This window comes from Pteronotus mesoamericanus, unplaced genomic scaffold (assembly GCF_021234165.1).
Source record: "Pteronotus mesoamericanus isolate MK-2021 breed Mesoamerican mustached bat unplaced genomic scaffold, CSHL_Meso_final contig_35, whole genome shotgun sequence".
Taxonomy (NCBI): domain Eukaryota; kingdom Metazoa; phylum Chordata; class Mammalia; order Chiroptera; family Mormoopidae; genus Pteronotus; species Pteronotus mesoamericanus.
In genome coordinates this window covers 760,520-788,248 of record NW_026555139.1, presented here as the reverse complement: position 1 = coordinate 788,248, position 27,729 = coordinate 760,520, and the positions used below count along the sequence as shown (strand labels likewise).

At 38.0% G+C, this 27,729-nt stretch overlaps 1 protein-coding gene across 2 annotated transcripts in view; it reads right to left on the bottom strand.

The window, feature by feature from the left end:
• CSGALNACT2 (chondroitin sulfate N-acetylgalactosaminyltransferase 2) overlaps nucleotides 1–26,769 on the bottom strand; it is a 67,465-nt gene extending 40,696 nt beyond the window's left edge. The window contains exons 1-2 of one of the 2 annotated variants that reach the window (XM_054576859.1): nucleotides 26,713–26,739; nucleotides 14,600–14,654 (exon numbers count right to left, since the gene is read on the bottom strand). The gene's annotated coding sequence lies outside the window, so the exon portion shown is untranslated. Of the gene's footprint in view, nucleotides 1–14,599; nucleotides 14,655–26,712 lie in introns of both variants that reach the window. The other variant, XM_054576860.1, reaches the window with a different exon arrangement.
• Between the last annotated feature and the right edge of the window lie 960 nt (nucleotides 26,770–27,729).

Below are 27,729 nucleotides of genomic sequence, written 5' to 3'. Positions count from 1 at the left end.
GAAAGAACATCAAATAAAAGACATTCTCCAACTTCGTTGGAAGGGAACGTATCTGGCGTCTAACCACAAATTGACATCACCCTAGTCTGATACTCATCTCCACGTACAATGGTCATCAAAGTCCCCTAGAATAAGACGCTACTCACATCAGAAGTAAACAGTTATCCCAAGACATCAACAAAATCTTTATACCTATGGATTGATACTGAACTTAGAATCCATTTTGTTTGATTGCCTTTACCTGTCTGCTAATGACAGTGGTCACAATAATAGTTACATCTGTTCTTTGGGTTCTTCTATATAGTCCAACTATTTATCATTACTCTACATGTATAACTATTAATACTCTTTTCAGGACTTATGTAATTGTAATACTAGATGCCAAAGGCAGAAAAATGAGACAGAAGGCAAAACTTGGAACATGACAATTCATAGGACAGAAATGATCTAGAGTGTTTTTTTTTCACAATGATGGCTATAAGACCTGCATGACTCCCATTTACCTGCCCTTCCCTTTTGGGGGGAAAATTCGACCTCAGTTCAGATCCCATGGTTCCAGTACTGCCCCGTTCCCAATGCTTAATAAGATGATGCTGATACTTAAGACTTCCTAGGAGTAAGAACACATTATCTGACCAAAAAGTCAGTCAGTGCATCTTCCATGTTGATTTATGTCCAAAAGGGGGAACTGTTGATGAAAAAAAGGGGGTTCAATGGAAAGTAACCTCACGTGGTGATCTGATCATAAATTCCTAACTGGGCAGGTCATGGTGGATAGTCACGCCCCAGGACAACAACTTCTTTAATGAAAGGGTCTAAGCCAGCCCTGTCCACAGTTCTTGTGCACCTAGGTTAACAAACCTTTGAAATACCAGAAATAATGTTCCTAAAAAAGGTATATTTACTCTCAAGAAAGTACATAATCTTGTTAACTAGCCTGGAATCCAATCTCAACCTTGCCTTCTCCAATCTTAAGTCCCCTCCTTAATTTCAAATGCACAGAAGCTACAATCCATTACTCCCCAAACCACTTCAGATCTTCCTCCCTGGAATATGTCGTCAGTTTGGCTGAAATAAACTCATAAAAAATTTTTTTAAAACTATCTACTTAAAAAATAAGGATGCAAAGCTATTATTAGTTCCAGGACTTTACTATGCCTCAAAACTATTTCTTAGCCTAAGAAATCACTCAAATTTCATTAATTCAAAATAAAGTTCTGCAGTATCTCTTTTAAATATTTGTAAGATATCACTAACCCATCCATTCACTATGGAAAAGAGAGACTAAAACTAAAATACAGAGACATAATCTTGTATAAATTGTTAATAAAGTTATACACACTTAACTATACTGTACTCTAACTGTTTTGAAGTAAAACTTAATAGAACAGCATGTAATCTAAGTACCTCTACCTTTTATTAATATAGTACCTCATAGTTTTGTCTTTATATAGAGAATGGATGTTAACCTATGAGATATAACCCATTAATTGGTAATTACCAAAAGTTTATTTTTCAATGAAATAGAACAGAAAACATCAGTGTATATCACATAAAGCAGTATTTTGTGTTGCAATTATACATCCATATATGAATATAAAATCTATATATATATTTACACATAAGTATATATTTATAAATATATATATAAAATCTCCACAGAAAATGTATTTATAAGTAGGTTTTGGTTCAAAAATACTGAAAAAATAGAGTTTTCTGCTGTTATACCATGACTGTCATTATCTATGTCATGTACTGGTATCATAAATAAGGTTCATTCATAGCACTTATTTAATCCCAAGTAACCTTCTAAGCATAAATAGGAGATAGTTAAATGTTCTGATGGGAGAATGAAATATACTGTAGAAATGAAAAAATAAGCTGTTACTGATTCAAGATGGCGGAGGAGTAAGTGGAAGCTACACTAACCTCCTCCAAGGACCAACCTGGAATTACAACTAAATTGTATAGAAATCATCTTGAATAACCAACTGAACACTAGCTGGAAAGAGAAGCCTTACAACCACGGACACACAGAAGAAAATACTTCAGCAAAACGTGACTGGTAGGGAATGCAGAGGAGATGTGAGAGGGCTGGCTGGGCTCCCAGAGGCAGCGGCTTAAGTGCCAGAGGGATATTTCAGCGGCAGGGCAATTCACCCTCAGAAGTGTGGGTTCTAAATCCCAAATCGGGCTCCTCAGTCTTCAGCACCAGAGCCAGAAAGGAACCCAGATAACATCCAGCTGTGAAAAGCAGCAGGGGTTGTCAGCTAAAGTGAGATGGCTAGAGACACAGAGAGTCTTTTAAAGGGCAAAAGCACAAAATTTAATTTGCAGGCACTTACCTTGGGGGCCAGCAAAGGGCGGGTAGAATGGACTGGAGACACTTCAGGAGAGTCTGGGGTTGGTGGCTCTGGAAGACATCTGAAGTAACAGCTGCCAAGATTTCTGTACTAAGTCATTCCCCATACTGCAGGAGCCATCTCCCTCAGGCAGAGCGCTCCTCTCTGAATGGCATCAGCCTGAGGGGAAGCAACAGTCCCACCTGCAGGAATTACTCTGCCCTGCCCATTGTACTTAAGCCTGACTGCTGATCACAGGCTGATTAGATTAAAGACCAATCAGCTTAAAGGCTGATTAGTTTAAGATCTAAGGCAGAAAATACAAAAAAGCAGCCAAAATGAGAAGACAAAGAAACAGACCCCAAATGAAAGAGAATTTTTCAGAACTACATGAAATGGAAGTAGGAATTTATCAGATAGAGTTTAGAATAATGATTATTAGGATACTCAATAGCATGAAAAAAGACACAGAAACCATAAAAAAGGATCAATCAGAAATAAAGAATGCAGTATCTGAGATACAAACAGTATCTGGGAACAAACAGTAGGTTAGATGAGTAGAAGATAGAATCCGTGTTTTGGAAGACAAGGTAGAAAGAAACCATCAAGCAGAGCAGCAAAAAAATTTTTTAAAAAAGAGAAGAGCTTAAGAAACATCTTGAACAACATGAAGCGTAAGGAGAAGAGAGTGAGCAAGGGATTAAGAACCCATTTAAAGAAATAATGACCAAAAACTTCCCTGTTCTGGTGAAGGAAAAGTCCAGGGAGCTCAGAGAGTCCCAAACAAGTTGGATCCCAAGACACATCATCATTAACATGACAAGGCTTAACTATAAGGACAGAATACCAACAGCCACAAGAGAAAAGCAGTTACCTACCTACAGGGGAGCACCAAACAGACTCCCACCTGATTACTGATCAGACACATTTCAGGCCAGGAGGGAATGGTGTTAAAATATTCAAGGTGATGAAAAAAGCAAGAACCTACAACCAAGGCTAACTCATTTAAAGTTAAAGGAGAAATGAGGGGCTTCCCAGACAAGATAAAGCTAATGGAGTCTTTTAACACCAAACCAGTACTCCAACAACGGTTAAAGGGCTTGCTTTAAGAAGAAGAAAAAGGGGGAAAAAACCAACAACAGAGGACAATAGTCTAACAATAAAATGGCACTGCATATCTATCTATCAATAATCACCTTAGATGTAAATGGCTTAAATGCTCCCACCAAAAGACAGAGCGTAAATGAATGAATAAGAAAAAAAGAACCATATATATGGTGCGTCCAAGAGATACTTCTCAGATGAAAAGATACATGAAGGCTAAAGGCAATGAGTTAGAAAAAGATATTTCACACAAAGGTAAAAGGAAAAAAGAAGTGGAGTAGTAGCACTTGTATCTGACAAAATAGGCTTTAAAACCATGGTTATGGTAAAAGACAAAGAAGGACACTGCATAATAATAAAGGGAATAATCTAACAACAGGATATACCCTAGTAAAGATTTATGCACCCAACATAGCAGCGCCTAACTATATAAAGCAAATTTTGATGAACATAAAAGGAGAGATCAATGGAAATACAGTTATAGTTGGGGATTTTAACATCCCACTGACTTTGATGAATAGATCTTCCAGGCAGAAAATCAACAAGGAGACAGCGGCCTTAAACAACACACTAGATCAAATGAATTTAATTAATTATCTTCAGAGGGAGAATCAAGATGGTGGAGGAGTGAGTGGAAGTCACACTGACCTCCTCCCAGGACCAACCTGGAATTACAACTAAATTGTGGAGAAATCACCTGGAGCAAACTGAACAAGAGCAAGAGAGGAGCCCTGTAATCTAGGGGATCAGAAGAATCAGCTTTAGCGCAGTCTAACTGGTAAGGAGTGCAGTACAGACCTGAGAAGGCAGGCGGAGCACCCATGGGCGGCAGCAACAGAAGGATAACGATAGGGCCAGTTGGATCTCCCTGAGTAGTGTGGACTCGAAACCAAAAGAGGGGATCTCCAGTCCACAGCACCAGAGCCCAATAAGTACACAGAAAACAGCCAGCTGCAAAAAGCAGCAGGGTTGCTCTCTGCCAGAGACAGGTGGCTGGAAATGCAAGGAACTGTTTAAAAGGCCAACACATAAATTTTTATTTGCAGCCAAGTACCCTGGTCTCCGGCAAAGGTAGGGGCAGAGTGAGCTAGAGACACCTCAGGAGACACTGGGGAAGGAGCTTTGGGGAGAGAAGTGAGAGAGTGGCCAGCGGGATTTTGATGCTGACTCATCCCCCATGTGGCAGCAGCCATCTTGCTCAGGTAGAGAATGTTCCCCCTGAGGGGTTCCAGCATCAGAGGACCCAATAGCCCCGCTCCCAGGTGGGATTCCACGCCTCCCTGTGCTGTCTAAGACGCCTGCTGAGTGCAGAGTGACCAGATTAACAGCTAAAGGAGACAGCCACAGACAGCAGATTCCTGGAAGTCTTGAACAGACTGCCTAAGGTCAGACAAGGATGACATGTGACATCATCAGAGGCAGATCCAGAAAGTAAAAACAGGGGTCTTCTACCATAGGAGTTCACATCACAAAGTCAGGAAATCAAAACAGAACAACTTAAGAAGCAGAAGCAAAAGAGAAGAGTCTCACAAATAATGGGAAGACAAAGAAATACACCCCACTCAAAGGGAAAGGAGGAATCCCCACAGACAACTAAATGAAATTGATGCAAGTAAACTATCAGATACTGAGTTCCAAACAATGGTTCTAAGGAAGCTCAACGAGCTCCGTGAGCTCAGAGAGAATTACCAAAAACTACAGGGAAACTATGAGGAACTTACTGCAAACTATATCAGCATGATAAAGGACATAGAAACTATCAATAAGAGACAAGAGGAAATGAAGAATACAATTTCTGAATTGAAGAACACAGTAGAAGGAATGCAAAGCAGGCTAGATGAAGCAGAGGAATGAACCAGCGAGCTGGAGGACAAGGTAGAAAAAAGTTTCCAGGAAGAGCAAGAAAATGAAAAAAGACTCAGAAAGAATAAAGAGGCATTTAGGGAAATGCAGGACAACCTAAAACGTAGTAATATCCATATATTAGGGATACCAGAAGGAGAAGAGGATGAGGAAGGGATGGAGAACCTGTTTGAAAAAGTCATGATGGAAAACTTCCCTAATTGGAGGAGAGAAAAAGTCACACAAGTCCAAGAAGCACAGAGGGTCCCATTCAAGAGGAACCCAATGAGGCCCACTCCAAGACACATCATCATTAAAATGGCAAATATCAAAAACAAAGAGAATCCTAAAGCAAGCAAGGAGAAACAGGTAGTAACATATAAGGGACCCCAATACGACTGGCAGCTGACTTCTCAACAGAAACCCTGCAAGCCAGAAGGGAATGGCAAGAAATATTCCAAGTCATGAAAAGCAAAGTCCTACAACCAAGACTGCTCTACCCAGCAAAGCTCTCAATTAAAATGGAAGGTGAAATAAGGAGTTTCCCAGACAAAAGAAGGCTGAAGGAATACACCTCCACCAAATCGGTACTGCAAAATATGCTAAAGGGACTGCTTTAAGAACATGAAGAAAACAAGTGTATGAATACCCAGTTCCTTTTGCAGTCATCAATACTTGATAGTATCAATATTTTTAATACTCATTCATCTGTTTTGATAATGATGTGTTATTTTAATTGTTCCTCTATTATTTGTTGAAACTAAAGCTGTTTTTGTATAAAAAATATCACTGAATTCAGGAGCTGGGTCTTTGAAAAGAAAAACAAAATTAACCAACCTTTAACCAGGCTTATCAAGAAACAAAGAGATAGGACCCAAATAAATAAAACCAGAAATGAAAGAGGAGAAGCATTAAAATACAAGGATTGTAAGAAATTACTTTGAACAACTACATGCCAAAAAATTGGTAAATCTGGATGAAATACATTAATTTCTAGAAATATAAAATCTTCCAAAATTGAATCAGGAAGAAGCAGAAAACATGAAAAGACCAAAAACAACTAGCAAAATTAAAGCAATAATAAAGAAACCCAACACACAAGATCCCTGGACTGGATGGCTACACAGTTGAATTTTACCAAACATTCAAAGAAAAAGTAATAGCCATACTTCTCAAACTATTCCAAAAAATTCAAAAAAAGGGAAGACTCCCAAACTCTTTTTATGAGGCTAATATTATTCTAATTACAAAACCAAGTAAAAATACGACAAAGAAAGAAAATTACAGGCCAATACCTCTGATGAATATAGAGGCTAAAATCCTCAACAAATATTAGCAAACCAGATCCAGCAATACATTAAAAAGATCATACACCATGATCAAGTGGGCTTATTCCAGGAGCGCAAGGATGATACAATATCACACATCAATAAATATAATACATCACATAAACAAAATGAAAGACGAAAATCACAAGATTATATCAATAGATGAAGAAAAAGCATTTGATAAAATCCAGCAACCATTTTTGATAAAATCCAGCAACCATTTATGATAAAATCTCTCAGTAACATGGGAAGAGAGAGCATATCTTAACGTAATAAAGGCCATACATGAAAAAATTACTGCCAGTATCATACTCAATCGGCAAGAACTAGAAGCTTTTCCCTTAGGATCAGGAACAAGACAAGGATATCCGCTTTCCCCATTCTTATTCAACATGGTAGCCACAGCATTCAGACAAGAAGACATAAAAGGCACCCAAACTAAAAAGGAGGAAATAAAACTTATTATTTGCAGATGATATGATGGTGTACATAAAAAACCCTGTAAGACTCCATGAAAAACTACTCAACCTAATAAGGGAATTTGGCAAAGCAGCAGGTTACAAAGTCAGTATTCAGAAATTGAAGGCATTTTTATATACCAACGATGAACAATCAGAAAGAGAAACCCCTGTAAAAGGAAAAAATTCCATTTACTATAGCTACAAAATAATAAAGTGCCTAGAAATAAATTTAACCAAGGAGGCAAAAAACCTGTACTTAGAAAACTATAGAACACTGAAGAAAGAAAATGAGGAAGATACAAATAAAGGGATGCATATACAGTGTTCATGGACTAGAAGAATTAACATCATTAAAATGTCCATACTACCCAAAGAAATCTATAGATTCAACACAGTATAAAAATACCAATGGCATATTTCATGGATATAGAACAAATATCCCAAAAACTTATATGTAACTAAAGAAGACCCCAAATTGCCTCAGCAATCTTGAGAAAGAAGAATAAAGTAGGAGAGATCACAGTATATGATATCAAACTATACTACAAGGTGACAGTAAACAAAATAGTCTGGTACTGGAATAAGAACAGACACAAAAATCAGTGGAACAGAATAAAACCCATACCTCTATGGTCAATTAATATTTGACAAACAGGGCACAAGCATATAATGGAGTAAAAATAAACTCTTCAATAAATGGTGTTGGGAGAACTGGATTAGCACATGCCAAAAAATGAAACTAGACCACCAGCTTACACCATACACTAGAATAAAGTCAAAATGGAAACAAAACATAAATGTAAGTCATGATACCATAAGAATTCTAGTGGAAAACTTAGGCAGTAAAATTTCAGATATCTCACATAGCAATATTTTTGCTGATATATCTACTAGGGCAAGGGAAATAAAGGAAAAAATAAACAAACAGGACAATCAATTAAAAAGCTTCTGCATGACTAAAGAAACCATCCTCAAATTGAAAACAGAACCAACCATATGGAAGAACATCGCCAATGATACACCAGACAAGGGTTTAATCTCCAAAACATATAAAGAACTCATATGACTCAACACCAGGAACAAACAATCCAATTACAAAATGAGTGTTGAGCCTGAATATCACTCCTTCAAGAAGGGCATACAGATGACCCATAGACAAATGAAAAGATGTTCAACATCACTAGCCATCAGAGAGATATCTACAATGAGATACCACTTGAGAGCTGCCAAAATGTCTATCATTAATAAATCAACAAACAATGCTGGCTAGGATATGAAGAAATGGGAACCCTCGTGAACTGTTGGTTGGAGTGCGCACTGGTGCAGCCATTGGGAAAACAGTATGGAATTTCCTCAAAAAGTAAAAATGGAACTACCTTTTGACTCAGTAATTCCACTGCTGGGAATATATCCTAAGAATTCCAAAACACCAATTGAAAAAATGTATACACCTTTATGTTCATAGCAGCACTATTTACAATAACCAAGAGTTAGAAACAGCCTAAGTGTCCAACAGTAAATGAGTGGATTAAAAAACTGTGGTACATTTACTCAATGGAATACTACCCAGCAGAAAGAAAGAACTCCCACCCTTCATGACAGCATGGATGGAGCTGGAGAGTATTATGCTAAATGAAATAAACCAGTCAGTGAAAGACAAACACCACCATATGATCTCACTTATAAAAGGAACCTAATGAACAAAATAAACTACTGAACAAAAGAGAACCAGAGGCATAGAATCATGGAGTAAATTGACAGTGGTACGAGGGGAGGACAGGGGTGAGGGCTATATGAAAGAAGCTAAAGGGATTAGTCAAAGAACATATATGAAGGACTCATGAAAATGGACAATGGTGTGGGGACTATGTAAGTGGGGGACGGGCTTAGCACAGGGGGGCGAAAGGGGGGAAATTGGGACAACTTTATATAAACAATAAAACATTATAAAAATAAATACATAAAAATAAAATAAGGATAGCATCAAGAAAATGAAAAGACATCCCACAGGATGGGAGAAAATATCTGTAAATCAGGTATCTAATAAAGGTCTGTGTCTAGAATATATAAAGAATCTTTACAACTCAATATTGAAAAGATAAATAACCCAATGGGCAAAAGAGCTAAATGGATATTTCTCTAAGGAAATATTAAGAACGGCCTATAAGCACATGAAAAGACACTCAACGTCATTAGCCAACAGGGAAATGTTTTAGCACACCAAAACCAAAATAAACTGCCCTCAAATCCCACTGCAGTCACTGCCACAACCATGACACCAAAATGAATGAAGCAGAATCAGCAGCAGCAGCTCCAACTGGAAGACCCAACTGGAGACCTAGAGAATGGGAGTCCCATCGGACCAGCCAGACTCCTGGCCGTTCCCATGGCCAATGGTAAGTTTGGTAACCACAAGTCAGCCCCAAAATGGAATCCATCCACATGTCCACCATCAGTAGAATGGATAAATAAGTTGTGTGTACATGCAATGGGGTACTACGCTGCAATAAAAATGAACAATTCCTGCTGCAGGCAACCTGAATGAATCCCACAAACATGATATTGAATAAAAGAAAACAGACACAAAAGAATGCAGACTCTCTTCACAGAGGTCCTTCAGGATAAAGGTGACTGATGACTTCACTACTGCTGCGTCTCCAACCTCCTTGCTGGGCAAAGACCCAGTCTGGGGAGGCGTAGGCCCCAGTTCTGTCCCATATGATCGTGGTTGGTGGTAGTGGGGGGTGGTCAATGCTGAGTCTCCTTTTCCCAGATCAGGACCTGGTAGTCCCTCTGGGGGAGGTTTTCACAAGGAACAGAGACTTCCTTAAAGGCTCAAAACCTCATCACTTGTCGAGAATACCTGCCCCCCCCACCTCCAAGGATGAACCACAGGTTAGGGAAGACAAATCTGACCATCCTGTTTGCCAACACTTTGCCAAAAAGGGTTGCTGTTGGTGTGAGGACCTCTGCTTTTTACCATCCAGGCATCAATGGAGCTCCTCTGTAAGACTGTGCCTTCCCCTCCAAGCTATAATGAGCTCTCTGTGACCTAGCGGCCACATGTTTCCCTGTGGCCCTATGATGGCCACTGTGAGGCTGTTCCACCTTCTATCCCCAGTCAGTGATGCCCACCCTAGTCTACTACCACTCCCATTTGGGGTCCAGAGATATATTTTATCACTTGCACAGTGAACACTCTTTCTTCTCCTCACACTGCAGAGACTCACCTTCAGGGTCCCATCTTGCTCCCCTCAACTGCCTTCTGGATCCTCTTCCCCCTTGCCAACTGACTGCTGAGCAGGGAACTTATTTGGTACTGTTTCTTAGGCATTTGTCCACCCAGCCCCCAGTTATGCCCTCGATTCCTGAGCCCCGCAGCAGTTTCCTACCATTCCCTTCTTTTAGTTGCATGTTTTAAGTACTTTTTTAATGTCATATCCTCTACCCCAATGTTGTCAGCTTTCTCTGTGAAACTCACCAGGCTATCTGACCTAAAGTCAAGTTTGGGTGACTAGTACAGAGTCACTCCCTGAAAGGTCACTCTCCTTGCTTTTAGATTTAACAGTTACTGCATCATTAGCACAATCCCTACCATTATGGTCTATGATCACTGTGTTTTGTGGTACATGAATCCCCTCATACTCTTTCCCAGGGTCTGTGGCATTTCTTTCTCTGTCTCCCCAAATGAGAGAATTGTGAGACTTTAGGCAAGACTGCTTCCCTGATCCTCCCTATTTTTCTGGTGTTGGTTTGACATAGACCCTAAGATATCTTCTAAATCCTATGATGGGCCTATCCTATCCTTTCTATAACCCATTTTAGTTAAGCTATGTCACTGTGAGTCCAAAAACCCTTTTGTTTGAATTCCTGAATCTCCATGTGGCCTATCTTTGCGTGGAACCTGGAGAGTACTGTCGCTTTCTACCAACCTTCTTCCCCTATACCTCTGGCATTGATTGTTTTCTGTGAAAACAACACAGAACAGGCTCAGTTTTGGACTGGCCCTGAGGAAACAGTAAGGAGCTGTGTCGGCAAGAGGGAGGGATAAGAGGTATTAGAGGACTGAAAATGAATTTTTCTTGTTAACAATTTTTATATTAGTAATAAATGCAGTGGAAACAAAACAAAAAACTCACAATAAGGTACATATCACATCCATTAGGAAGTAATTAAAAATGAGTCACAGATCTAAATGTAAAACCTAAAACCATATAACTAGGAGAAAGCATAGGAGAAAGTTTTTGTGACCTAGAGTTAGGCAAAGATTTCTTTTATATGACATTAATAGCATAATCAATAAACTGGACTTCATCAAAATTATTAATTGATGACTAGGGGGCTGCCATTCAATGTGGTAGAGTAGATAAACACTGTTCTTGCTTCCTCCCATGACCGTATCAAACTTACAACTAAACTACAGAACCACCATCACTGAGAAATACCTGAAGTCTACCTACAAAGAAAGAAAACTACAGGCCAATTTCGCTGATGAACATAGATGCTAAAATCCTCAACAAAATATTGGCAAACCGCATCCAGCAATACACTGAAAAGATTATCCACCACGATCAAGTGGGATTCATCCCAGGGATGCAGGGATGGTTCAATATACGCAAATCAGTAAACATGATACATCACATAAATCAAAGAAAAGACAAAAACCACATGATCATCTCAATAGATGCAGAAAAAGCATTCGATAAGGTACAGCACCCATTTATGATCAAAACACTCAGCAAAATGGGAATAAATGGGGCATTCCTCAACGTAATAAAGGCCATATATGAAAAACCTACAGCTAATATCATACTCAACGGGCAAAAACTGAAAGCTTTCCCACTAAGATCGGGAACACGACAAGGATGTGCACTCTCACCGCTTCTTTTCAACATCGTATTGGAAGTCCTAGCCACAGTGGTCAGACAAGAGAAAGAGATAAAAGGCATCCAAATAGGAAAGGAGGAAGTAAAACTATCATTGTTTGCAGATGACATGATAGTGTACATAGAGAACCCTGTACACTCTACCAAAAAACTCCTCAACCTAATAAGTGAATTTGGCAAAACAGCAGGATACAAAGTCAACATTCAGAAATCAAAGGCGTTTTTGTACACCAGCAATGCAATAGAAGAAGAAGAAATCAGAGAAAAAATACCATTCGATATAGCAAAAAGAAAAATAAAGTACCTAGGGATAAATTTAACCAAAGATGTAAAAGACCTGTATGCAGAAAACTATACAACATTGAAAAAAGAAATTAAGGAAGACACAAATAAATGGAAGCATATACCGTGCTCATGGATTGGAAGAATTAGTATCATCAAAATGTCCATACTCCCCAAAGCAAGTTATAGATTCAACGCAATCCCTATTAAGATACCAATGACGTATTTCACAGAAATAGAACAGACATTTCAAAAATTTATATGGAACCATAAATGACCCCAAATAGCCGCAGCAATTTTGAGAAAGAAACACAAAGTAGGAGGGATCACAATACCGGACATCAAACTCTACTATAAAGCCTCTATACTCAAAACAATCTGGTACTGGGACAAGAACAGACCCATAGACCAGTGGAACAGAATAGAAAGCCCAGAAATAAGCCTAGGTCTCTATGGACATCTAATATTTGACAAAGCGGGCAGAAGCAGAAAATGGAGCAATAACAGCCTCTTCAACAAATGGTGTTGGGAGAGCTGGACGGCTACATGCAAAAAATTGAAATTGCATCATCAGCTGACACCATGCACAAAAATAAACTCAAGATGGATAAAAGACTTAAATAGAAGTCGCAACACCATCAAAGTCCTAGAGGAGAACATTGGCAGGAAACTCTCAGATATCCCACGCAGCAATTTTTTCACTGCTATGTCTTCTAAAGCAAGGGACATAAAGGAAAGAATAAACAAGTGGGACCTCATCAAAATAAGAAGCTTCTGTACGGCTAAAGAAAACATCAGCAAAATGAAAAGGGAGCCAACCATATGGGAAAATATATTTGCTAATGATACATCAGATACAAGTTTGATCTCCAAGATATATAAAGAACTCACTCGACTCCACTCCAAGAAGACAAACGGTCCAATCAAAAAATGGGCAAAGGACCTGGGCAGATGCTTTTCTAAGGAGGAGATACAGAGCGCCCAGAGGCATTAGAAAGGATGCTCAGCATCACTAGCCATCAGAGAAATGCAGATCAAAACCACCAGGAGGTACCACCTCACACCGGTCAGAATGGCCATCATAAACAGATCCACAAACAACAGGTGCTGGCGAGGCTGTGGAGAAAAGGGAACCCTAGTACACTGTTAGTGGGAATGCAGACTGGTGCAGCCACTGTGGAAAGCAGTGTGGAATTTCCTCAGAAAGCTGAAAATGGAACTGCCTTTTGATCCAGCGATTCCCCTGCTGGGACTATACCCTGAGAACACCAAAACGCCAATACAAAAGAACCTATGCACCCCAATGTTCATAGCAGCACAATTTACAATAGCCAAGTGTTGGAAGCAACCTCAATGCCCATCAGTAGATGATTGGATCAAAAAGTTATGGTACATATACACAATGGAATACTATGCAGCAGAAAGAAAAAAAGAACTACTAAACTTTGCGACAGCATGGATGAAACTGGGGAGCATCATGCTAAGCGAAATAAGCTAGGGGGCGAAAGACAAATACCATATGATCTCGCCTATAAGCGGAACCTAACCAACAATACAAAGATGCAAGGAAAATATGACCAGCAACACTGAAAGGAAAAGAAATCAACAGAGACAAGAGGGAAGGAGGAAGGGGGGACAGGGAAAGGGAAGGGAAGGGGAAGTCAAGGAACACAGAGCAAGGACTCATGGACAAAACCAAAGGGGAAGAGCTGAGGGAGGGAAAGAGGGAGGGGGCAAGGGAAAGGGGTGGGGGGAGGCAGAGACAAATGTATTTAAAAAGGAAATAAATAAATTTTAAAAAATCCTTCTAGATTGCATTACATTACAGTGATTAATGGTACATAATTGATCAAAACAACATAAATAAGTTTGATATATAATTACTAAATAGAAAATTATACCTTTATTGAGGTATAATTTAGATCCAAAAAATTACCCATTTTAAGTGTACATTTTGATGAACTTAGACAATTGCATTCGGTTATATAACCAACACCACAATCAAAATCAAGAAGATATAAAACATTTCTGTAATTCCAAAAGTTCCCTCTTGCCTCCTTGCAGGAAATCCCCCACCCTTATTCCTAGCCCCTGGTATATGGTGAACTGCTTTCTGTCCCTATACTTTTGTGTTTTATTGGAAATTGCTGTGTGTTTGTGTCTCCCCTCAATTCGTATGTTGAAATCCTAAGGCCCCATGTGATGGTATTTGAACAGAAGGCTTTTGCGAGTGCTCTGCCCTCATGATTGGAACTAATGTCCTTATAAAAAGAGACCCCAGAGAGCTTCCTGGCTCCTTCCTCCATGTGAAGACACAGTGAGAACGTGCCATCTATGAACCAGAGAGTACTCACCAGACACCAAATCTGCCAGCACCATGCAAGATCTTGGACTTTCCAGCCTCCAGAACTGTGAGAAATAAATTTCTGTTGTTTGTAAGTCAAAAAAAAAAAAAAAGAGAGAGAGAGAGAGAGAGAAAAGAGAAATACCTGAGGTCCAGCTGAATGGAAGTCCTACAACTAAGGATATAAATAAGCAGCCACGCTGACATTAGCAGAAGGAGTAGAGACACGGAATGGGCTAGTCCCATAGTTATGTGTGGCAGTGAAAAACCGGTACTGATATCTCAGCTGGAGAGGTCTCTCCTGAGGAGCAAAAAGTCCCAGTCCCTCCCAGGCTCCACAGTGGAGGCTTCTAGTGCTAGGAACAGATATCCCCATAACTTCCGGTTATGAAAACTAGTAAGGATTGTGGATGAGTGAGACACAGGGTTTCTAGAGTCCTAAGCATTCCTTTTACGGAGGCCAAACACAGACTTGCTTGTTGACAGACTCATTTGCTATCATCTCCATCACAGAAGCAGCAGCTTGAAAACAACCAGGATAAACAGAGAGGAAGTGAACTGTCTGGCTTAGAGCAAGGTCTGGAGGTGCAGGTTTCTTCCAGACAGAAGTACTGGCAGAAGAGATTATTCCTTTGTTGAGCACTCCCATGAACCAGACTACAGGCGTAGGCCAGTGCCATATCTAAGTTTCAATCAACCAGGTAAAACTGTTTGCCCTGACCTGGTGATTCCCTGAGACCTCACCCCATTCAACATGCATGCCCATTCAAGCCACTTTGAGCAGCTTTCCCATACAAACATCTTGTTGCAGCTCATGCTTAGGACATTCTTGAACCCTTTCAAATGTTCACAAATCCCAAACAACTCAGAATCTGGGTTCAACATGTCCCCCCGTGCCTTGCTCAATAGCCCCAAGCCAGGCTCTAGCGGCAGCCAGTCTCGTTTACCAGCTTAGACTCTCTCAGGTACCTACAAGCCCAGTGCAAATGGCAAATGTCTGCAGATCACTTTGTAGCTCATACCAAGTGGCTCCAGGAAGGGCACAGGCAGAGACTGACCTTGGCCTGCACTGGAGCTTCTCCCAAGAGGCCTCAGACCAACACACCCAGTGGTCAGCTTCAGACCACACCAAAGCACTACCCAATTAGCTCCACAAAGAACACACCCAAAGGGCAAAAATGGCAGTTATCAGAGCCCCTCTAAAGCAAATCCTGCTACATAGTGTGAGCCCCTGCACAACAGCTCAACCATTGTACTCATGGACAATCCTTACCACCAATCAGCCTGAGAATCAATCCCACCCATTTACATGTCACACCAATCAGGGCTCAACTATAACAGGAGGGCACACACAACAACCACAAGAGACACTCGTGAATCATCTGGCTCAGATGACCACACAGACTGCATCACTGGGCCTCACAGACACAAACCATATAAGGTCACTCTACCAAGACTGGGCGACATAGCAGACCTACCGTATAAATAGAAATAAACACAGGAAAGCAGCCAAAATGAAGAGACAAAGAAACACATCCCAAATGAAAAAGAAAAAAAGCTCCAGAAATAGGACTAAACAAAATAGAGACAAGCAATTTACTAGATGCAGAGTTCAAAATACTTGTTTTAAGAATGCTCAGTGAACTTAGAGAAGAATAGATTATTCCAATGAGAACTTCAACACAGAGACAGGAACCATAAAAAAAGAACCAACCAGAATGAAGAATATAATGACTGAAATGAATATATTAGAGAAAATCAACAGCAGATTAGATAAAGCAGAAGACTGAATCAGTCATGTGTAAGACAAGGTATCGGAAAATACCCAATCCCAACAGCAAAAAAAAAAAAAGAAAGAAAAGAATTTTAAAATGAGGATATGTTTAAAGGACCTTGGAGCAATTATCAACTGTAATAACATTTGCAAAACAGAGGTACTAGAAGAAGAAAGAGAACAAGGGATGGAAAACCTATTCGAAGAAATAATGATTAAAACTTCCCTAAGCTGGTGAAGGAAATAGACACAGGGTCTGGAAAGAGCAGAGTCCCTGAGAAGATGAACCCAAAGAGGCCCACACCAAGACACATTATAATTAAAATGGCAAAAGTTAAAGACAAAGAAAAAAATCTTAAAATTAACAACAACAAAAAAAAAGCAGTTACTTACAAGAGAGCAACCATAAGACTGTCAGGTGATTTCTCAACTAAACATTTAAACCAGAAGGCACTCGCAAGAAATATTCAAAGTGCTGAAAAGCAAAGACCTATAACCAAGATTACTCCACCAAGCAAGGCTATAATTTAAAATTGAAGGAGGGAGAAAGAGCTTTCCAGACAAGAAAAAAACTAAAGGAGTTCATTGCCACTAAACCAGTATTACAAAAACTGTTAAAAAAACTTATTTAAGAACAAGAAGAAGAATAAAAAATATAAATATGAATAAAAGGGCAATAACTATATAAGCATCAATAATCACTTTAAATGTAAATGGGTTCAATAGTCCAATGAAAAGACATAGGGTAGCTAAATGGATAAGAAACTGTCTACATGAGACCCACTTCAGACCAAAAGACACACACAGATGGAAAGTAAAGAGATGGAAAAAGATATTTCATGCCAATGGAAATGAAAAACAGAAAAACTGGGGTAGCAATACCTATATCAGACAAAACTGACTTTTAAAAAGATAAAGAACATTTCATAATGATAAAGGGATCAATCAAACAAATGCCATAACTCTGCTGTAAACATTTACACACCTAACATATGAGCACCTAAATATATATAAAGCAAACACTGATGGACATAAAGGGAGAGGTCGACAGTAACAGTTATATTAGGGCACTTTAATACACCATTATCATCAATGAATAGATCTTCTAGAGAGAATATTAACAAGGAAACAGAGGTCTTAAGTGATACACTAGATCAGATTGATATTTTTAGAGCATTTCATCCCAAGGAGCAGAATATACATTCTTTTCATGTGCGCATGGAACATTTTCCCAGACAGAACGCATGTTAGGCCACAAAACAAGTCCAACAAATTTTTAAAAGATTAAAATCATATCCAGCATCTTCTCCAACCACAATGGTATAAAACCAGAAATTAATTACAAGAAAAAAAACTGAAAAACACATACAGGGAGGCTAAAAAACATGATACTACTATACAGTAAATGGGTTAACAATAAGATCAAGGAAGAAATAAAAAGATACCTTGAGAAAAATGAAAATCAACACACCATGACCCAAAATCTTTGGGGCACAACAAAAGCAATTCTCAGAGGTAGATTCAAAGCAGTACAAGCCTACCTCAAGAAACAAGAAGAATCTCAAAAAACTGACCTATACTAAAGGAAATAGAAAAAGAACAACAAAGCCTAAAGTGAAAGAAAAAAGAAAATGAGAAAAGATCAGTGTGGAAATAAATGAAATAAATATCTATAAAAGATGAATGAAACCAAGAGCTGGTTCTTAGAAAAGATAAAAATTGATAAAACTTTAAGTAAACTAATCAAGAAAAAAGGACAGGACCCACATAAATAAAATAAAAAATAAAAGAGGAGACATGACAACAGATACCACAAAAATAAAAAGGTTTATTAAAAATACTACAAACATATGCCAAAAAACTGAACATTCTGAAAGAAATGGATAAATTCCTAGAAACCTACAACCTTCCAAGATTGAATCAAGAAGAAACAAACAAAAAAAAATCTAAACAGACTTATTACAACCAACAAAACTGAAGCACTAAACAAAAAACTCCCAGCAATCAAAAGTGCTGAACTGGAAGGCTTTGTGGTTGCTTTTAGCAAACAAAGAAGAATTAACACCTATCCTTCTCAAAGTATTCCAAAAATTTCCAAAGGAGGGAAGGTTCCCAAGCTCATTGTACAGGTCTTCATTACCCTATACCAAAGCCAGACAAAGATGTTACAAAAAGAAAAAAATATATATGTGCCCATAAAAAAAATCACTAACAAAGTATTAGCAAACTAATTAAGCAATACATTAAAAAGGTCATACATCATTGATCATGTAGGATTTATTCCTGGGATGCAAAGTTGGTTCAATGGCCACAATCAATTACCATGCTACAACACATAAAAAAATGAAGGATGAAAACCACATGATCATATCAACAGATGCAGTAAAAGCATATGACAAAATCCAGCATCCATTTGTGATAAAAATACTCAGCAAGGTGAAAATAGAGGGAACATACCTCAACATAATAAAGCCCATGTATGACAAACCCACAGCTAACATCATACTCAAGTAGAAAAACCAGAAAGTATCTTCCTTAAGACCATGAACAAAAATGTCCACTTTTACCACTTTTATTCAACACATATTGGAAGTCCTAGCCACAGCTCTCAGATACAAAAAAGAAGTAAAAAGTATTCAAATAGGAAAGGAAGATGTAAAACTGTCATCATTTTCAGATGACAAGACACTACATATAGAGAACCCTAAAGATTCTACACCCCCAAAAAACTAATAGAACTGATAAATTCAGTAAAGTAGCAAATGCAAAATTAATATTCAAAAATTGGTTGCATTTTTATACAGCAAGAAGGATATACTGTGTTCATGGGTAGAAAGAATTAATATTGTTAAAATGTCCATACTACTTAAAGCAATCTATACATTCAATGCAACCCCTAACAAAATACCAATGACATTTTTCACAGAACTAGAACAAATAATCTAAAACTTATATGGAACCACAAAAGTTCCCAAATAGCCACAGCAATCTTGAGTATGTTAAACGATACTAGAAGGCTATAGTAATGAGAACAGAATGATACTGGCATAAAAACAGACATATAAATCAATGGAGTAGAATAGAGCCCAAAAATAAACCTATGACTTTATGTCATTTACATTAGGTCAATTACTTCATGAAAAAATAGGCTAGAATATACAAATGGGGCAAGGACAGTATCTTGAATAAATGGTGTTGGGATAACTGAACAAATATCTGCAAAAAAAAAAAAAAAATTGAAACTCCATAGACTACTTCCTTACACTATATACAACAATAAATTGAAAATGGAGTAAGGACTTTAATATAAGAACCAAAAAACATAAAACTCTTAAAAGAAAACAAACGTAGCAAACTCTCTGGCAGTGCTCAAAGGAGATATTTTAGATATATCTCCTCAGCCAAGGGAAACAATAGAAAAAATAAACAAATGGATTACATCAAACTAAAAGTCTTTTTTTTTTTTAACAGCTATGGAAACCATCAACAAAACAAAAAGACAACCTACTGAATGGGAAAAAATATTTGCAAATAATATATCCAGTAAGGAGTTAATATGAAAAATTGATAAATAACTCATAGAACACCAAAAAACCCAAACAATCTAATTTAAAAATGGGCAAAGGAGCTGAATAGACACTTCGCTAAAGAAGATGTATGAATTACTGAGTCATACAAAAAGATACACAATGTCACTAACCATCAGAGAAATGCAAATTAAAACTTCAATGAGATACCACCTCAAGCCTTCAACAAGTTTTGACAAGTTTTGGCTAGGATGTAGAAAAAAGAGAACCCTTTTTTTGCTTTTAGTGGGACAAACTGGTGCAGCCACTATGAAAACCAGTGAGGAGATTCCTCAAAAAATTAAAAAGAGAATTACCTTGAGACCCAGCAATTCCACATCTGGGTATTTCTCCAAAGAAATCCAAAACACTAATTTGAAAAGATGTATACACCCTTATGTTCACTGTAGCATCATTTACAATAGCCAAGATACGGAAACAATGTAAATATCCATCAATAAATAACTGGATAAAGGAGAAGTGGTATATATACACACAATGGAATATTACTTGGCCATTAAATGAATGAAATCTTACTGTTTGAGAATAGGAAAGGAAGAAGTGCTCATATTGAAACAAAACCAATGGGCCTAGTAGGTATTACGCTAAGTGAAACACGTCAAACAGAGAAAGACCATGTTATTTCACTTATTTGTGGAATCTAAAAAACAAAATAAATGAACCAAAAACACCAGAAACAGACTCACAGATATGGAGAGCAAAATGATGGTTGCTAGATGGGAGTGGGGTATAAGGGCTGGGTGAAAAAAGTGAAGGGATTAAGGAGTACAAATTAGCCATTGCAAAATAGTCAAAGGGATATAAATTGCAACGTAAGAAATACACTCAATAATACTATAAAAGCTACATATGGTAGCAGATGGGTATTAGACTCATAAGGGGATTACTCCACAAGTTACATAAATGTCTAACCATCATGCTGTACATCTGAAACTAACATAATATTGAATGTCAAGTGTAATTGGAAAAAAAAAGTATGAAAAGACAAGTCACAGATCTGTAAAAAACATGTGCAAAGCATATATCTCATAAAGGACTTGCATTGAGAATATATTTTTAAGATTATCAAAATATAATTATAACAAAACAAAGGCCACTCAAGTAAAAACTGTTAAAAGATTTGAGCACTTCAAATAAGCACATGAAAAAAATGCTCAACATCATTAATCATTAGGAAAATGCAAACTCAAACCACAATGAGATATCACTACACAGAATGGCTAATTTGAGAATGGCTAAAATTAAAGACTGATGTGGTGGTCACAAAGTAGAGGAACTAGAACTTTCATAAACTTCTGGCAGGAATGTAAGATGTTTTCAGTTTCTTAACAAGTTAAACATAACCTACCATATGATCAAGCCGCTCCATTTCTAGATATTTATGCAAGATAAATGAAAGCATATATACACACACAGACTCACACACAGACTCACACACAGATGTTCTAAGCAGTTTTATATATAATAACCAAAAACTAGAAACTACTCATAAAGGCCCATCAATAGGTGAATGGATAAACAAACTGTGGTACAGCCATACATTGGAACACTATTCATCAATAAAAAGGAATAAACTACTGATACATGCTTCAACATGAGTGAATCTTAGTAATTACTCTGATAGAAGCTAGATAACAAATGACTACATACTGTATGAACCCATTTATATAAAATTCTAGAAAATGTAAGGTAACTTGTAGTGACAGAAAGCAGATTGAGTCAGTAGTTGCATGGGATTGGGAGGAGGGCAGAGGAGGAAGTGAGGGCGAGGTAGGGTATAAGAGGTAGTATACCAAAAAGGAATTATAAAAGGCCACAAAGAAGCTTTTGGTAGTGATTGATAATGTCCATCATTTTTTGTGCATATGTATGCACAAATGTATACATATGCTCAAATTATCATATTATATACTTTAAATATGCGTAATTCATTGTATGTTAATTAAACTTCAATGAAGTTGTTTAAAAAATAAAAAAAAAAGATACAGTTTTAGTAGCAGTGCCAAAGAAGCATGTGTAAGAAAACCTCAGTTTGTTCATTAAGAAAATAAGTGTGAATATTTGTTGCCTACAAGTTTGGATTTGAAAACAAAACTAAGCCCCTCACCACTCCCCAAAAGTAGAATCATATTATTCTGAAGGTCTTGTTACATCTTTCTATTGCCCTTGTGATTTTGAGACAACAGAAAAGTGTTAATGTTAATTCATAAAATGACCTACAGGCAGTTTCTACTCAATTTTCTCATTCTACAATTTTATGGTCCTACTACTACATATGTCATACATTGTTTCCGGGATACTTACACTGGACTGTGCCAAACTAACTTCTACGAAAAGAGTAACCTACTGCCTTCTGCAAAATACAAATAATCCGTTTGAATCTACTTATTTTAAAGTTATATTCTGGATAATTTTCCTACATTTTCTGCATAATATAATTATCATTAAAGTTTTCAAAAACTAATGTATAGTTTTCAGTTCCCTTTTTACACAACAAAAACAAAGTCACAAAATTATCTGGAAAACATGACCGCTATCAGAAAAACTAAACTAAAAATCTCATAAACTAAAATCTCATTAAGCATAAAATTTGTGAGGGAGGGAATTAGATTTTATTTCTTGTGCAATTGATGAGTATTAAAAATGACACATGAATTCTTTAACATGTCAGTAAGTCAATGGTTTTTAAGTATTTAGAAATAAAAGTATGATCACTAGAAAACAGTACCTCATTCAACAGATATTTTGAGTACCTATTGTGTGTCAGGCACTAACTGGTAATATCCTTTACCATAAGCAAAACTCCTGTATATATAGAGGTCTGCTTCTGTTCTCTAACCAGAGGCTAGTAAACATTTTAGGTAAAGAGTCAGACAGTAGTACACATCACAACAAGTCAACTCTGTCTTGCAGCACAAAAGCAGCCATAGACAATGTGTAAATGAATAAGTACAGCTGCAGTCCAATGGACACTGAAATTTGGACTTCATATCATTTTCATGGCACAAAGTATTCTTCTTCTCTCTTTTTTTCCAAAGCACTTAAAATGTAAAAACCACTTTTAGGTCACAGGTCATATTAAATAAGTGGCCAGCCAGATTTGGTAAGCCATGCTCTAAATCCTTACATTTTTTTTACACTCCCCCCCCAATTATTTATATTTCTAAAAGTCTCGAAAATAAATACATGTGATTAAAAGGTTAAACATGATATAAGAGCACACAGTGAAGCCTCTCCATTCTATTCCAGAGGTACATTTCCCCTCTCCAGTTTTTGTGTATCCTTCCAAGTCTATTGCCACTACTACACATTTCAGCATAAATAACCTTATATATGCATGACTTTCCACACATTATTTCATCTATAGGATAAATCCCCAGAAATGGAACTACTGGGTAAGAGTTCCTTAAAGAGTTTATTCTAACATGTAATTGGTTTGTATGTATAGCTTCTCCCTTGCACAGGATAAGCCTTCCCAACCAACTTCAAATCACACTGAATGTTTGTTCCAAATTATAGACTTCAGGCCCTGGCTGGGTAGCTGAGTCGATTACAGCGGTGTCCCCATATGCAAACAACCAATGAATGCATAAATAAGTGGAACAACAAACTGATGTTTCACTCCCTCTCTCTCTCTCTCAAATGAATAAATCTTTTTTTAAATTATAGACTTTAAAACTATACCTACTCTGTTTTATAAATCCTTTTCTTTGCAATGCATTGCATTAAATTCCTTAGCTATAGTTAAAAATACCTTGGAGTTGAGAAATAAGTTTTACTGTTTTCTTTGATCACTTTTTTTTGTTTTCTTGAACTCCACATCTATTTTTCTTCAATTAGTTTTTATTTGATATAGCACATCCTCAAGTATTCCTAGTGGGTATGTGTGAAAATGACTTAATTTTGCTTCCACTTTAAATGACAGTTTAGTTATGGATAAGATTCTGAGTCCCATGAGCACATTTTAGTTAGATGACTGCTCCATTGTCATCTAACATTCCATGTCTTGATTAGAAATCTAATTGCAAGTCTGATCTCCACTCCTTTATAGGTAACTATATGCTTCTCTTTGGAAGCTTATGAGATTGTATATTTATAAAAATTTCATCAGAATGTATCTAGGTATGTCTATCAATATTCTTTTAAGACTCTCAGTATGTCTTTCCATTCATAAACTCAAAAACTTCTACTCAAGAGACATTCCCATGTTTTCTTCCTTTGTTCCTTTGAAAATATTTTGGTTCTATTCTATTATAAAGTAGGAATGAGAAAGCTGGCATCTATTGTGAGTTGTGAAAGGCAGAAAACAGGGAAAAGGAGCTGCTAGCACAGCCAGAACCCTTGAATCTGTGCCACATCTTTCCACAGGGTCTCTGAAAGGGTATACTTCCTGATCATCCCCACTGTATAGATGAAGAAACAAACCAGACATGGAAGGATTGATTTATTTTTGCTAGTACTTTTGTCTCCTAACTCATACACCTTTCTGTTTGGCTTTTACTGCCCAGGACACTGCCTGGGTACTCCTACCCTCATGATTTCTGTTCTCTGTGGTTATTTCTCCTCTTCCAATTTCTATTACCTCCTGCAACTCCTATTGAGATGTAAAAATGACTCTTCTGGATCTACATTTTATTGCTATTTTTTCCTATTTTCTATGTTTTAATATTAAATAACTGACTGCTTATTTTCAGGGCAGCTTGTCTGTGTTCAAAAGGCATAATATCCTCCTAAATCTAAGCACACTAATATTTATTTTGAAGTTTCTTCTGTTTCTTACATTAACTCCATTGTTTTATGTCTAGTTCTTATATTTGTTTGATCTGGGGCATCTCTCACATGTTATTGATTTCCCACAAATGGCTAGTGATTTTTGTTGTCTGATACCATTATAAATGTAACAGTATCTCAGTACCCTGGAAACCACTGTACTCCTGTAGTAAATTTCACATTTGTAACCAACCCTATAATTCATTTAATATTTATATACATACTTTTGTAGTATGACAATAACAATGTAGTAAGTTTTTTGATTTGCAATCCCATGTTTCTTCAATCCATTTTTTGTCATATCTTTTTGGTGTTTCATTTCCCTTAACAACCACTAACTTGAGCAACATAGCTCTTACCTAAGAGTTATAGGACAGACTTCAGGGACAGGCCATTACCAGCTCTTACAGACTTTTCTATTAAACAGTTAAAGAAGTAATGATAGCCTGGATAGTAAAATCCAAGGAGTAAATAATAATAAGATAATGAGTTACTTAAGTCTTCACATCATAATAGTTATACCTTTTACTAATCTTTAATGTTATAGAAGTTAAAATAAGAGATTCTATTTTTATAAAAAAGGAAGCTTCATGTTATAAGTAATTTTCTGCCTATCTTATGATTCAGTCATTCTACAGCTCACAGAAACAGACACAGATGTTCACCAAGATGTTACAAGAACGTTCACAGTAGTCTTCAAAATACATAATATACAAAAATTAGAAACACAAATATAATATCCATCAACAGAAGAGTAGTCATGTAATGAACACAAATAAACTCTGCACAGCAATATAGAATGTTAGTGTTTCATGTAACATTAAACATCATGGATGAATCAATCTCACAGTAATGTGTTCAGCATACTGCAAAATTCCATTACCAGGAAGCTCAAAATAGACAAAACCAGTAAATAAAGACTGAAATCCAAATACTGATTACAAGGGTATTAACTTAGTTGGAAGCAGCAGAGGGAAACTCCTGGGATGATAGAAATATATATATATAAACTTGACCTAGTTGGTGGTCACTCAAGTTAATAAATATACAAAAAAATCCATTGAGCTGTACAATGAATATTTATGCCCTTAGTGACTTCATATGTGTTTTATACCTCAATAAAAAAGATGAGAAAAAAGTGTAATTTCCAAATTGGTTGGAGCTAAATCCGTGCTTATATATATCAAAATTCTCTGAGCTATAAATCCTGGAAATCCAACATGCCTTTTTACATTGTTTTAGTCACATGACAATTTTAAACTAATGGTATCAGAATAGTAATACAAAGTGAACGTGAACGTTCTCAGTCATAAAACACCTGGTTTCTCACTTTCCAGTTCGAAAGTACTATTTTAATACAACATGAAAAAACATTAATTCCACCAGAAATTAAGGCCCTGCTCCTAAGAACCTTCAATGATGGTTAACTGTCCAGAATGGTATATATATATATATATATATATATATATATATATATATATATATCTATCTCAATGAAGAATAAAATCTTGATTTATAATCAAATTTTCGTTCTGCCAATAACATCGTCACAGATAAAAGTATCGTTATTGCGTTTACAAATTATTCCTCAGCAAATCGTTCCAAACTAGTGTAATTTTCAAGATGAACTCTGAAAATGCCAACGGCCCACTCCGCCGTCTCCTCGGCCCTCAGATTCCCACACAAGTGTGCATCTTTCAAAAGCGCTGCTGTCCGCCACAAACGGCTGCTATACGAGAACACTTGGTTAAAAAAAAAAATGGATAAAATAAACAAGCAGATCAACGATCTCTGGCAGCCTCGTTCTCAAAACTCAAACCATGCCGAAAACCCGCGGCTTTTCCTGACACAGAAAAGACTTCGAAAGGATTCTCCGTGAGGCAATCCCACGAGGTTGACCCGACCCGGACAGAGACTCACAGCCCTCGAGCCACGCCCGGGCCGGAGCAGTCAGAGCCGCAGGCGGACAGGACCGGGTGACCGGGTACTCACCGCGCTCACAGTCTGCGCACAGTGGCCGCCGCCCGGCCGCCGCGCCCCGGCCGCACCGCCTCCTTCTGGCAAGCGTAGAGACGTCCGGCCGCCTGGGGGTTGCGCCGCCGCGCCCACCACCGCCACTTCCGGCATGCGTAAGGAAATGGAGCCGCGGCTTTGACTTGCACTGGCTCCAGCCCCGCTCACTCCCCGCAGGCCCTCCCATGCGTGCTCCAGCCCCGCCTATTCCCTCGCCCAAGCCCAATTCCGGGCTTGAAAATTTCAGTAAGTGGCCTGCAGTATTAATTAATCTGTTATCTGTTAAAAATATGTGTGTGCTGTGAGTGTCCGTGTAGATCCAAAAGCGATTTGTGGCGTTAGAGTGCCCGAAGCAGGAAGCTGAACCTGCCCAAGCAGTCGTCTGCAGGGATAGGAATATCAGTCCAGGCCCACTGCTGACTTTGCAGGAGGGAGAGATTTCCCCGAGAATGGCAGCGCTGTCCTGCCCCGTGTTCTGTCCTGGCACCCGGCAAGAACGATAAGTGCCTGCCTGCGTGGGCCACTGAGCTTAGGACTGACAGGCTGCCAGAGGTGTCTGAGCATCCTCGAGAGCTGGACTTATCTTGAGACCCCAGCGAGGGGCCCTGGGCTGCCAGTGACCTTTAAGCTAGTAGTCACTGGACTTCTTTGGACCTGAATTTCCTTACAAGTGAAATGAGGTAGTTGAAGTAGACATTCTGGGAAATGGCTTCTTGGTGTCACATTGTGTGAATTTAGTGAAGGAAAAAAAGAAAGGCTCAACTTCAACTATTCATCTTCAAAGTATTCAACTATTTATTCCAGGGATATCCCCATGATACTTTGCTTTGCGCTGAGCAGCAACACCGAATGGCTCTAGGGTCTGCTTCCCACCGCTCTGCTTTTCTTACCAAGTTACCTTGGTAGGCTATTTGGGCTTAGGTTCTCTAAGCCTGTTTCCTCGGCTGCCTTGTGGGGACAGTAACAATAGAATATGACTCCGTTGTGAGGATTAAA